The 15,134-nt window shown below is 32.9% G+C and overlaps 1 long non-coding RNA gene across 1 annotated transcript; it reads right to left on the bottom strand.

Annotated features, from left to right (window-relative positions):
* Window positions 1–2,122: 2,122 nt before the first annotated feature.
* Window positions 2,123–14,689, bottom strand: LOC139505385 (uncharacterized). Its single transcript, XR_011659707.1, has 4 exons — window positions 14,606–14,689; window positions 13,142–13,337; window positions 5,334–5,433; window positions 2,123–2,459 (listed from the first exon to the last, which is right to left on the bottom strand). It is a non-coding gene; the product is annotated as an uncharacterized lncRNA (long non-coding RNA).
* Window positions 14,690–15,134: the final 445 nt, after the last annotated feature.

Consider the following 15,134-nt stretch of genomic DNA (forward strand, 5'->3'; position numbering starts at 1 on the left):
ATTTTTATCAGAGGTTCTTCATTAAATAACAATACATTAGTCCAAACTTAAGACATAAATGAGAAATTATCCCCCCTTTTTTCTTGAAATTGAAAAAAGGCTTTTTTTTTGCATGAAATATAATTCTGTGGTAAAACATAGATTAATAAGAGCAATTTATATATCCCTCAGCTAGATAACTTGCTAAACTGGTCCAAAATTACATGTACAGTGAGATTTAAGAATTCTTATATGAGTATATACCATTTGCCTAGATTGTAAAAGGCTACCATAAGAAAAACAAAAAAACTTGAAAAATCATGAGATTATTTTGACCAAGAGCTATTTTGTTCCATAAACAAGTCAAAAAATACATGTTTTATTGATTTGAATCAGAAAAAATGCAAAAATGAGAACTTGGAGTCAAGTCTTAACTGCATGCATGTTGTATGACCATAAAAGGCTAACATATTTGAGTATGCCAATTTAAGAGCTTAAATTTCCCATAAGCAGGACGGTTGACCCAAAAAAGATGATTAGACATGATTACTAACATCCTATTTGACTTATTTTCATTGGAATAGGTACAACTTTTAAAAATTGGATTTCTGGTGATTCTCTGTAATAGGAAGTACACCACTAATTCATGGTCCCATTGCTTTCTATGTTAAATTCCTCCGTTTCAAGCAGGCACACCTCTTTTATTTTAAGTTCAAATAAAGTGGCAATCATTGCATTTCAAAGCAACACTTTATGGTGTCTTGTACTGAAAAAATCAACATACCTTACATTGCATATAAGAAAGAACTGGTTCCCGGAACTTCAGATGTACCAAAACAGGTACTTCAGATCTGACAAACAGACAAAATGTACCCTCTTTTTAAAATTTGGTGCAGTTTTTTTACTATTCAAAATTAAAAGTCCAAAAGTGTTCTACATTGATCACCAGTCCTTCAGCTTTCATTTGATACCAAAAATACCTAAATATTCTACATATTTTGAAAGTTACACTCATGCGTAGGAACTATTTTGTGTTAAATATGTACTACTTTCTGGTATGTGCTTTCTGGCCGGGCCTGAATTAGTGGTGTTACACCTATAACAAAAACATACACCTTATCTTTACTTTCTGTTTATGTTATAGCACACAAGCCTGTCAGCACTGATAAAAAAAAAAAAATGAAGAGAGGTCAAATTATATGAACTTGTCAAATTACAAAATAATGAGATTAGCCATCATGATGATTTTTATATGATTTATATAAAAAATCTTACATCTGGGGTCACCTTCAGTTCCATCAGATATAAACAAAAAAACTTAGTCATTCATGATTGTTTAGTTGTAAGGTCCTATATTTGATGTTTAGATATTAAAATACTGGAATAAAGTGCATTTCAAACAATTCTTACAATAACAATGGGTCTAATCCCATGGCGTCTTAGGAAATACACATTTCAGAAAGGAAACAAGCCATATAATAAGGGGGAAAAATACAGAAATAAGACTTTACCTGCTGAAAAAGGCAAATTTGTGAGACTACCAAATGACTTGTATGACTTAGTGACTAAATCTGTTCATAAAAAGAATGTTCAACTAATTCCTGCCTCTACAAAGTCAGCTCGATTTCTAAGGCCGAAGCCTACGACAAAAACAGAAGTTGAAAAATGTGCCGAAAATGAAACACAAACAGGGTAAGAATACTTTTTTTGTTATTAAGCTTTCAAAAATAATTAAACTTGCTTAAAAAAGCCATTTATAAACAACTATGAAGAAAAAGGCATGTGTCTTATATGCCAATTCTTTAAATGTGACATCTGAAGAAAATGCAAGCTAGGATTATACTTATTTTAAAATTTCTAGTCCTATATATATTTTCAAGAACTCAATAGTGCAGGGTTTTTATATATAATATATATAAAAACACAGGCAAAGAAAAAAATATGCACTTTTGAGAGAACATTTGATCAAAAAGCTTATTTAAAGAAAACACTATTGTAAGGGAGGTAATTCAAAATAGAATTATTTTCACATTTTCCAAACTTAGTTTAACAAATAAAAAACTAATTCACTTCAATTTTGGCAACATTTTTCAACTTCAGGTCAGAGAAAAATAGTTTTCGACTCCTTCGGATCAATGAACTTGAACAGATGTGGAATGAGGTTTTCATAGAACACAGACAAATATCCCCTATGTGTACAGGGTTCATATCATGGGATTTAAGTGCAGAGCAGCAAAGAGGGGCTGCCTGGAGGGAAAAGGCAAGCTGCAATGAGTGTTCTTACCATTCAAAAATGTTCAACCTTTACAATGAGGTGATCGCTAAGAAACGTGGTCGTCGAACAGCAGCTATTAATCTATCCATACAAGTCGCACTTAATCACATAGCTATCAGCACAACTGGTCTACAGAAATTATTTCTTGGTTCTAATATACCAGCTCCTCCCACTTCAAGTATGCAACACAGTGCTAATGTTGTTTCTGAAATTATAGAAGAGTACAATCAAAAGGATTTGGTTCAGAAAAGAAAATTAATTAAGAAAATAAACATATTAAGAGGTGATAATCCTAATATTATTAACATTCAGGCCGACGGAATGTATAATAACCCTATTTATTCCGGAATGGGTAAAACACCATTTCAACCAGCTACCCAATGTACATATAACATGTTAGAAAATAATACTTATAAGCACAGTATTGTAAGCACAAGACAAGTGTCTAAGCTTTGCTCAAATAAGAGTGAACATAAAACAAAAACAAAAGTTAAATCTCACAAAGGTCACTGTTCCGCAAACATTGAAATGCATGACAGCATAGGCAGTGAGGAGCGATGGGCTAAAGACTGCTTGTTAGACCTGAAAAATGATGGTCTGGAAGTTCAAGAAATTACCACTGACCCTGACAGCAGTGCATTTAGAGCTGCCGAGTCTCTTTTTAAAGCTGGTACAACCAATACTCAGCCAATTCATTTTCTAGATACAAGACATCCCAAGTCAAACTGAACTGCTATTATTAGCTGTTTTTTAGCTGTTATTTGCCAGTTCTTCATATTTTTAGCAGTCCTTTAGCTGTTCTAAGCATTCAATCTAATAGCAGTTTGAAAAACTGCCACATTTCACCATTTCTTAGCATTCGGCTTAGCATTCGTCTTAGCATTCATCTTAGCATTTGACTTAGCATTCGTCTTAGCATTCATCTTAGCATTCCTCTTAGCAGTCAGGACAACAGTTATGACAGCAGTTCGATAGCAGATGACCTATTAATCTTTGTTATAAAAATGCTTGGATCTGGCTATGTTTTCAGCTTGAAGTTAAACATTTACTTGAAGATAATTTGATCATTTTCAAATGTGCATTTTGGCTCCATGTTGTGTGGAAATACTTGCTAGTGAAAAACTGTATTTTTGTCATTTATAAGCTTAATTTTGGACGAATTGAATACTTTTACACACCTGCAGTACAGTAAGTTGAAAGTTACAGTTAATGCTTGTGTATATTCTGACATAACTTTGTTGGGGGAAACAGAAATCATACAGAAATTAAGCCCACAAAAAGGGGGGGATAGTTGTTTACTTAAATAGAATATCTGATGTTGACAGGATTGTATTAGAATACTAGCATATATATACTTACAGTTCAAGATGTTATTTGAAAAAAAATAGATATGATTATTTTAATCTATTATTTTGTTAAAAAAACAAATCTAATCATATTCGAGAGTTGAAAAAAGGGGGAGGGAATTCATAGGTAAACCTAGACTGCAAATAGCTGATTGGTTAAAATTGTCCAAACAATCAATTTAATGAAATTAATTTATAATATATAATTTTACTTTAGTTTGTTTCAGAAAAAAGAAACATAATATATATTACATGTATCAAGAATTTATTTGTTTAAAATTCCAAAAGAGAAAGAGGATATAAATTTTAACTGTTGTCTTTTGGTCCACATTTAATAGAATAAAAACAGTACATTTGGCATGTTTGGTAATAAAATAATGATAACAATGAAATAACTTCTTATTTGAAAATCACTTAGTCAAGGTAGTGATAAGCCTCTTAGCAGTAATAGCTCTTAAATAAGTTGCTGTTTTAAAAGTTTTGATAATTAAAGTGCATTTTTAATTGTTCCTATATCATTACGGCCACTTATATAATTAATAAAGGGTCTAAGACCAGCTAAAGTAATTAATTTAAGTGCTACTCTTTTTTTTTTTTTTTTACATTCCCTTAAAATTAAGTCTGTTATTAGATTGTATAGTTACTGCTCTAATTACAAATATAAGTTTAAGTACAACTTTTTGAAATTTCACATAAGACTTACAGTACAAATGGTAAAATATTAGAATTTTAATAATTTTTGCTTTCATATCTTGTACGACTGTATATTGATTACCAGTATTCATGTGTCGCCTTTGTATTACTATTGCAACTTTTGGCAGATCTGATAGCATTCCACAGCAGTTATTAGCAGTTTATAAAACCATATTAGGATGTAAAACTTAGCAGTTGGCATGAATATTCATTATTGACAGCTGTTATTATAGCTGTTCTCATGAATATTCATTATTTGATAGCTGTTATTATAGCAGTTCTCATGAATATTCAGATCTCATTTAAATTTTTCGTTAAAAATAACTGCCAAAGAACTGTGAAGGCTAAATAAACTGCTAAGAAACAGCTATGGAATGCTATTGGAATGCCTTTATGCAAATTAATCATTGCCTTATATTTGGTAACTGTGAATGCTAATAAACTGCCAAATAACTGCTGTCAAGTGGGAACTTTGAATGCTAATTAACTGCTAAAGAACTGCAGTTCACTTTGACTTGGGATGTGTCCGCAAATTATAGAAATTTTATTAAAAAAAGGTCAGGTCTGAAGGAAATAATGCCGGCACGATTAGTTTCAGAGAAAGATAAAATGCTAAAAAGGTTTGCATTAGATATGGCAGCACGTTGTCAGGCAGAGTACAATGCTGCCTTTGATAAATTCAATATGGACTCTGTACGGGTAAAAGTTCACCTATCATATGTATGTCATGCTATAGTTTCTTGCTATCAGGGTGATCATAACGGGTGTACAAAATATTCCCTTGTTTGTTCAAATAGGAACAGTTTGAAGACATGGACTGAAAAATCAGCTTATCTGAAAAATAACTTTAAATTAAATAAATCAGAGAACACAGCAGCATTGTTACGTGAATGCGTAAAATATCGCCTTGGACCTACCATGCTAAACCGTACATGCAAAAACACTAACACACAAAAAGCTGAAGCAACTAACCGTGTAATACGTGCAACTGTACCTAGCAATGTAACATTTACCAGAAACTATAAAGGAAGGGTACATACAGCTATACACAATGTAAATAATGGCCCTGGAGAATCCATCGTTAAACTCTGTAAAGCGGCTGGGGTTCCCATCGAACCAGGAAGTCGTGCTGCCCGAGGTCTAAAAAATATTCAACAACACAATGAAAAACATAAATTATATAAGCAGTCAAAGCAGTACACAGATCAGAGATGCTCAAAAAAGCATGAACTATATAAAATTTATGATGAGTATCAAGAGGAAAAAGACTATGAGAAAAACAAACTTTTACCGACAAAACGGCTGGCCGCAAAACAGCCTCAAGAGTATTCGTTTGCCAAAAAACTCCGATCAAGACATGTTAAAAATAAATAAATTACCTGCATCAGATAAGACAACACGGTAAATGATTATTTGTACACTGTTTTGTCCGTCTACAGAAAATTCTCTCTATGTTTATACTGTGCGACTCTAAAATCAGGTGCTCCGGTTTAATACATTTGGGGTTATGGCAAAGGTGTGAAATATCTAAAAGATCACCGTTTGGAGAGAAACGGGGAAGATTTTCTTTTAATATTCTTTTATCTAGCATATAAGATAATCTGTGAGCTCTTTCAAGAGTTCTAGTGCCATCAGGCCAATTCATAACTTTTTTCCCATAGACCCCATACTCCAAAGCTCCAACCCACACTGTACAGTCATAATTTCCATAATTTTTTTCACTTTTCTTAGACAAAGCTAAAGCCAATGCATTCCAAAATGATTTCATGTTGTTTCTGTAAAATGAAAACTCAAAAGGGGTCCGAAATTGGGATCCCATGGAGGCTGAGGGGTGAATTCCCATTATTTACCTTATACTGTACTTTCAAACCCCTTTTAGTATCAAAATATTCTTATATTCTTGTTGTTATTATTGTAAGTAATAGAAAATAATAAGTTACAATGGTAGTTTTTTCATTATTGTATTTTTATAGTACTTCTAGTAACTATACCCTGTTTGCGGCAAGATGTGTTTTTTTCCTGTTCTCAATTTTTTTTTTTTATTCAAATTATTATTTTTTTTGTCTACTTAATAAACTCATTATATATTTGTGTTTTTCTTGTGCCTTTGTGTAATAGCTATTTGAATCATGGTTAGTTTTACTACAATCTGTTTATTTTGTAGAATTGTTGTCTTCTTTATGTACTATACCATAAAATGCATAAAAAGTTGTCATACAAGCTTCAAAAAACTATCCCTATAGGAAGTACACCACTAATTCATGGTCCCATTGCTTTCTATGTTAAATTCCTCCGTTTCAAGCAGGCACACCTCTTTTATTTTAAGTTCAAATAAAGTGGCAATCATTGCATTTCAAAGCAACACTTTATGGTGTCTTGTACTGAAAAAATCAACATACCTTACATTGCATATAAGAAAGAACTGGTTCCCGGAACTTCAGATGTACCAAAACAGGTACTTCAGATCTGACAAACAGACAAAATGTACCCTCTTTTTAAAATTTGGTGCAGTTTTTTTACTATTCAAAATTAAAAGTCCAAAAGTGTTCTACATTGATCACCAGTCCTTCAGCTTTCATTTGATACCAAAAATACCTAAATATTCTACATATTTTGAAAGTTACACTCATGCGTAGGAACTATTTTGTGTTAAATATGTACTACTTTCTGGTATGTGCTTTCTGGCCGGGCCTGAATTAGTGGTGTTACACCTATAACAGAACCAAACTTGCTATATTGACTTGAGCATTACTTTATTTCATTCTATGATCTATTTCAAGCAATAAAAAACATATAAAGCCTTAGTCCAAATACTATTTTATTAATTTAAAGCTCAAATTGGACTGGTAGTAACATATGGGTTATTCAAAGAAAACTGCATATGTATATTACCATTGGCCAATATATTTTTTTTATTCTCAATATCATTGTTTTATTTATTAATTTCTATTAGGAAAGCTATGTGCTTACTAATAGTCATATTTTTATCAGAGGTTCTTCATTAAATAACAATACATTAGTCCAAACTTAAGACATAAATGAGAAATTATCCCCCCTTTTTTCTTGAAATTGAAAAAAGGCTTTTTTTTTGCATGAAATATAATTCTGTGGTAAAACATAGATTAATAAGAGCAATTTATATATCCCTCAGCTAGATAACTTGCTAAACTGGTCCAAAATTACATGTACAGTGAGATTTAAGAATTCTTATATGAGTATATACCATTTGCCTAGATTGTAAAAGGCTACCATAAGAAAAACAAAAAAACTTGAAAAATCATGAGATTATTTTGACCAAGAGCTATTTTGTTCCATAAACAAGTCATAAAATACATGTTTTATTGATTTGAATCAGAAAAAATGCAAAAATGAGAACTTGGAGTCAAGTCTTAACTGCATGCATGTTGTATGACCATAAAAGGCTAACATATTTGAGTATGCCAATTTAAGAGCTTAAATTTCCCATAAGCAGGACGGTTGACCCAAAAAAGATGATTAGACATGATTACTAACATCCTATTTGACTTATTTTCATTGGAATAGGTACAACTTTTAAAAATTGGATTTCTGGTGATTCTCTGTAATAGGAAGTACACCACTAATTCATGGTCCCATTGCTTTCTATGTTAAATTCCTCCGTTTCAAGCAGGCACACCTCTTTTATTTTAAGTTCAAATAAAGTGGCAATCATTGCATTTCAAAGCAACACTTTATGGTGTCTTGTACTGAAAAAATCAACATACCTTACATTGCATATAAGAAAGAACTGGTTCCCGGAACTTCAGATGTACCAAAACAGGTACTTCAGATCTGACAAACAGACAAAATGTACCCTCTTTTTAAAATTTGGTGCAGTTTTTTTACTATTCAAAATTAAAAGTCCAAAAGTGTTCTACATTGATCACCAGTCCTTCAGCTTTCATTTGATACCAAAAATACCTAAATATTCTACATATTTTGAAAGTTACACTCATGCGTAGGAACTATTTTGTGTTAAATATGTACTACTTTCTGGTATGTGCTTTCTGGCCGGGCCTGAATTAGTGGTGTTACACCTATAACAAAAACATACACCTTATCTTTACTTTCTGTTTATGTTATAGCACACAAGCCTGTCAGCACTGATAAAAAAAAAAAAATGAAGAGAGGTCAAATTCTATGAACTTGTCAAATTACAAAATAATGAGATTAGCCATCATGATGATTTTTATATGATTTATATAAAAAATCTTACATCTGGGGTCACCTTCAGTTCCATCAGATATAAACAAAAAACTTAGTCATTCATGATTGTTTAGTTGTAAGGTCCTATATTTGATGTTTAAATATTAAAATACTGGAATAAAGTGCATTTCAAACAATTCTTACAATAACAATGGGTCTAATCCCATGGCGTCTAAGGAAATACACATTTCAGAAAGGAAACATGCCATATAATAAGGGGAAAAAATACAGAAATAAGACTTTACCTGCTGAAAAAGGCAAATTTGTGAGACTACCAAAAGACTTGTATGACTTAGTGACTAAATCTGTTCATAAAAAGAATGTTCAACTGATTCCTGCCTCTACAAAGTCAGCTCGCTTTCTAAGGCCAAAGCCTACGACAAAAACAGAAGTTGAAAAATGTGCCAAAAATGAAACAAAAACAGGGTAAGAATACTTTTTTTGTTATTAAGCTTTCAAAAATAATTAAACTTGCTTAAAAAAGCCATTTATAAACAACTATGAAGAAAAAGGCATGTGTCTTATATGCCAATTCTTTAAATGTGACATCTGAAGAAAATGCAAGCTAGGATTATACTTATTTTAAAATTTCTAGTCCTATATATATTTTCAAGAGCTAAATAGTGCATGGTTTTTATATATAATATATATAAAAACACAGGCAAAGAAAAAAATATGCACTTTTGAGAGTACATTTGATCAAAAAGCTTATTTAAAGAAAACACTATTGTAAGGGAGGTAATTCAAAATAGAATTATTTTCACATTTTCCAAACTTAGTTTAACAAATAAAAAACTAATTCACTTCAATTTTGGCAACATTTTTCAACTTCAGGTCAGAGAAAAATAGTTTTCGACTCCTTCGAATCAATGAACTTGAACAGATGTGGAATGAGGTTTTCATAGAACACAGACAAATATCCCCTATGTGTACAGGGTTCATATCATGGGATTTAAGTGCAGAGCAGCAAAGAGGGGCTGCCTGGAGGGAAAAGGCAAGCTGCAATGAGTGTTCTTACCATTCAAAAATGTTCAACCTTTACAATGAGGTGATCGCTAAGGCACGTGGTTGTCGAACAGCAGCTATTAATCTATCCATACAAGTCGCACTTAATCACATAGCTATCAGCACAACTGGTCTACAGAAATTATTTCTTGGTTCTAATATACCAGCTCCTTCCACTTCAAGTATGCAACACAGTGCTAATGTTGTTTCTGAAATTATAGAAGAGTACAATCAAAAGGATTTGGTTCAGAAAAGAAAATTAATTAAGGAAATAAACATATTAAGAGGTGATAATCCTAATATTATTAACATTCAGGCCGACGGAATGTATAATAACCCTATTTATTCCGGAATGGGTAAAACACCATTTCAACCAGCTACCCAATGTACATATAACATGTTAGAAAATAATACTTATAAGCACAGTATTGTAAGCACAAGACAAGTGTCTAAGCTTTGCTCAAATAAGAGTGAACATAAAACAAAAACAAAAGTTAAATCTCACAAAGGTCACTGTTCCGCAAACATTGAAATGCATGACAGCATAGGCAGTGAGGAGCGATGGGCTAAAGACTGCTTGTTAGACCTGAAAAATGATGGTCTGGAAGTTCAAGAAATTACCACTGACCCTGACAGCAGTGCATTCAGAGCTGCAGAGACTCTTTTTAAAGCTGGTACAACCAATACTCAGCCAATTCATTTTCTAGATACAAGACATGTGTCCGCAAATCATAGCAATTTTATGAAAAAAATGTCAGGTCTGAAGGTAATAATGCCGGCACGATTAGTTTCAGAGAAAGATAAAATGCTAAAAAGGTTTGCATTAGATATGGCAGCACGTTGTCAGGCAGAGTACAATGCTGCCTTTGATAAATTCAATATGGACTCTGTACGGGTAAAAGTTCACCTATCATATGTATGTCATGCTATAGTTTCTTGCAATCAGGGTGATCATAACGGGTGTACAAAATATTCCCTTGTTTGTTCAAATAGGAACAGTTTGAAGACATGGACTGAAAAATCAGCTTATCTGAAAAATAACTTTAAATTAAATAAATCAGAGAACACAGCAGCATTGTTACGTGAATGCGTAAAATATCGCCTTGGACCTACCATGCTAAACCGTACATGAAAAAACACTAACACACAAAAAGCTGAAGCAACTAACCGTGCAATACGTGCAACTGTACCTAGCAATGTAACATTTACCAGAAACTATAAAGGAAGGGTACATACAGCTATACACAATGTAAATAATGGCCTTGTAGAATCCATCGTTAAACTCTGTAAAGCGGCTGGGGTTCCCGTCGAACCAGGAAGTCGTGCTGCCCGAGGTCTGAAAAATATTCAACAACACAATGAAAAACATAAATTATATAAGCAGTCAAAGCAGTACACAGATCAGAGATGCTCAAAAAAGCATGAACTATATAAAATTTATGATGAGTATCAAGAGGAAAAAGACTATGAGAAAAACAAACTTTTACCGACAAAACGGCTGGCCGCAAAACAGCCTCAAGAGTATTCGTTTGCCAAAAAACTCCGATCAAGACATGTTAAAAATAAATAAATTACCTGCATCAGATAAGACAACACGGTAAATGATTATTTGTACACTGTTTTGTCCGTCTACAGAAAATTCTCTCTATGCTTATACTGTGCGACTCTAAAATCAGGTGCTCCGGTTTAATACATTTGGGGTTATGGCAAAGGTGTGAAATATCTTAAAGATCACCGTTTGGAGAGAAACGGGGAAGATTTTCTTTTAATATTCTTTTATCTAGCATATAAGATAATCTGTGAGCTCTTTCAAGAGTTCTAGTGCCATCAGGCCAATTCATAACTTTTTTCCCATAGACCCCATGCTCCAAAGCTCCAACCCACACTGTACAGTCATAATTTCCATAATTTTTTTCACTTTTCTTAGACAAAGCTAAAACCAATGCATTCCAAAATGATTCCATGTTGTTTCTATAAAATGAAAACCCAAAAGGGGTCCGAAATTGGGATCCCATGGAGGCTGAGGGGTGAATTCCCATTATTTACCTTATACTGTACTTTCAAACCCCTTTTAGTATCAAAATATTCTTATATTCTTGTTGATATTTATGTAAGTAATAGAAAATAATAAGTTACAATGGTAGTTTTTTCATTATTGTATTTTTATAGTACTTCTAGTAACTATACCCTGTTTGCGGCAAGATGTGTTTTTTTCCTGTTCACTATTTTTTTTTTTTTAATTCAAATTATTATTTTTTTTGTCTTCTTAATAAACTCATTATATATTTGTGTTTTTCTTGTGCCTTTGTGTAATAGCTATTTGAATCATGGTTAGTTTTACTACAATCTGTTTATTTTGTAGAATTGTTGTCTTCTTTATGTACTATACCATAAAATGCATAAAAAGTTGTCATACAAGCTTCAAAAAACTATCCCTATAACAAAAACATACACCTTATCTTTACTTTCTGTTTATGTTATAGCACACAAGCCTGTCAGCACTGATAAAAAAAAAATGAAGAGAGGTCAAATTATATGAACTTGTCAAATTACAAAATAATGAGATTAGCCATCATGATGATTTTTATATGATTTATATAAAAAATCTTACATCTGGGGTCACCTTCAGTTCCATCAGATATAAACAAAAAACTTAGTCATTCATGATTGTTTAGTTGTAAGGTCCTATATTTGATGTTTAAATATTAAAATACTGGAATAAAGTGCATTTCAAACAATTCTTACAATAACAATGGGTCTAATCCCATGGCGTCTAAGGAACTACACATTTCAGAAAGGAAACATGCCATATAATAAGGGGGAAAAATACAGAAATAAGACTTTACCTGCTGAAAAAGGCAAATTTGTGAGACTACCAAAAGACTTGTATGACTTAGTGACTAAATCTGTTCATAAAAAGAATGTTCAACTAATTCCTGCCTCTACAAAGTCAGCTCCCTTTCTAAGGCCAAAGCCTACGACAAAAACAGAAGTTGAAAAATGTGCCAAAAATGAAACAAAAACAGGGTAAGAATACTTTTTTTGTTATTAAGCTTTCAAAAATAATTAAACTTGCTTAAAAAAGCCATTTATAAACAACTATGAAGAAAAAGGCATGTGTCTTATATGCCAATTCTTTAAATGTGACATCTGAAGAAAATGCAAGCTAGGATTATACTTATTTTAAAATTTCTAGTCCTATATATATTTTCAAGAGCTAAATAGTGCATGGTTTTTATAATATATATATATATAAACACAGGCAAAGAAAAAAATATGCACTTTTGAGAGTACATTTGATCAAAAAGCTTATTTAAAGAAAACACTATTGTAAGGGAGGTAATTCAAAATAGAATTATTTTCACATTTTCCAAACTTAGTTTAACAAATAAAAAACTAATTCACTTCAATTTTGGCAACATTTTTCAACTTCAGGTCAGAGAAAAATAGTTTTCGACTCCTTCGGATCAATGAACTTGAACAGATGTGGAATGAGGTTTTCATAGAACACAGACAAATATCCCCTATGTGTACAGGGTTCATATCATGGGATTTAAGTGCAGAGCAGCAAAGAGGGGCTGCCTGGAGGGAAAAGGCAAGCTGCAATGAGTATTCTTACCATTCAAAAATGTTCAACCTTTACAATGAGGTGATCGCTAAGAAACGTGGTCGTCGAACAGCAGCTATTAATCTATCCATACAAGTCGCACTTAATCACATAGCTATCAGCACAACTGGTCTACAGAAATTATTTCTTGGTTCTAATATACCAGCTCCTTCCACTTCAAGTATGCAACACAGTGCTAATGTTGTTTCTGAAATTATAGAAGAGTACAATCAAAAGGATTTGGTTCAGAAAAGAAAATTAATTAAGGAAATAAACATATTAAGAGGTGATAATCCTAATATTATTAACATTCAGGCCGACGGAATGTATGATAACCCTATTTATTCCGGAATGGGTAAAACACCATTTCAACCAGCTACCCAATGTACATATAACATGTTAGAAAATAATACTTATAAGCACAGTATTGTAAGCACAAGACAAGTGTCTAAGCTTTGCTCAAATAAGGGACGACATCAAAAGATCAATGTAAGATAAAAAACTTAATTCAAATAGTTTGGGGGTGGGGGGGTGAACGGCTGCAAGATTTGGTTATCCGACATTGATTTTCACATATATCCATATGGGTCAATCAATTTTTCCCAAATTAAGTTAAGAGGGGGGTGGGGGGGGGGGGGGGGGGGTCAGTGAAAAAACTATGTGAATTAAGTTTTTTATCCTTCATTGAACTTTTGATGTCGTCCCTAAGAGTGAACATAAAACAAAAACAAAAGTTAAATCTCACAAAGGTCACTGTTCCGCAAACATTGAAACGCATGACAGCATAGGCAGTGAGGAGCGATGGGCTAAAGACTGCTTGTTAGACCTGAAAAATGATGGTCTGGAAGTTCAAGAAATTACCACTGACCCTGACAGCAGTGCATTTAGAGCTGCAGAGTCTCTTTTTAAAGCTGGTACAACCAATACTCAGCCAATTCATTTTCTAGATACAAGACATGTGTCCGCAAATCATAGAAATTTTATTAAAAAAATGTCAGGTCTGAAGGAAATAATGCCGGCACGATTAGTTTCAGAGAAAGATAAAATGCTAAAAAGGTTTGCATTAGATATGGCAGCACGTTGTCAGGCAGAGTACAATGCTGCTTTTGATAAATTCAATATGGACTCTGTACGGGTAAAAGTTCACCTATCATATGTATGTCATGCTATAGTTTCTTGCTATCAGGGTGATCATAACGGGTGTACAAAATATTCCCTTGTTTGTTCAAATAGGAACAGTTTGAAGACATGCACTGAAAAATCAGCTTATCTGAAAAATAACTTTAAATTAAATAAATCAGAGAACACAGCAGCATTGTTACGTGAATGCGTAAAATATCGCCTTGGACCTACCATGCTAAACCGTACATGCAAAAACACTAACACACAAAAAGCTGAAGCAACTAACCGTGCAATACGTGCAACTGTACCTAGCAAAGTAACATTTACGAGAAACTATAAAGGAAGGGTACATACAGCTATACACAATGTAAATAATGGCCCTGGAGAATCCATCGTTAAACTCTGTAAAGCGGCTGGGGTTCCCATCGAACCAGGAAGTCGTGCTGCCCGAAGTCTGAAAAATATTCAACAACACAATGAAAAACATAAATTATATAAGCAGTCAAAGCAGTACACAGATCAGAGATGCTCAAAAAAGCATGAACTATATAAAATTTATGGTGAGTATCAAGAGGAAAAAGACTATGAGAAAAACAAACTTTTACCGACAAAACGGCTGGCCGCAAAACAGCCTCAAGAGTATTCGTTTGCCAAAAAACTCCGATCAAGACATGTTAAAAATAAATAAATTACCTGCATCAGATAAGACAACACGGTAAATGATTATTTGTACACTGTTTTGTCCGTCTACAGTAAATTCTCTCTATGTTTATACTGTGCAACTCTAAAATCAGGTGCTCCGGTTTAATACATTTGGGGTTATGGCAAAGGTGTGAAATATCTAACAGATCACCGTTTGGAGAGAAACGGGGAAGATTTTCTT

The sequence above is a fragment of the Mytilus edulis genome, unplaced genomic scaffold, assembly GCF_963676685.1.
Source record: "Mytilus edulis unplaced genomic scaffold, xbMytEdul2.2 SCAFFOLD_1909, whole genome shotgun sequence".
NCBI lineage: Eukaryota > Metazoa > Mollusca > Bivalvia > Mytilida > Mytilidae > Mytilus > Mytilus edulis.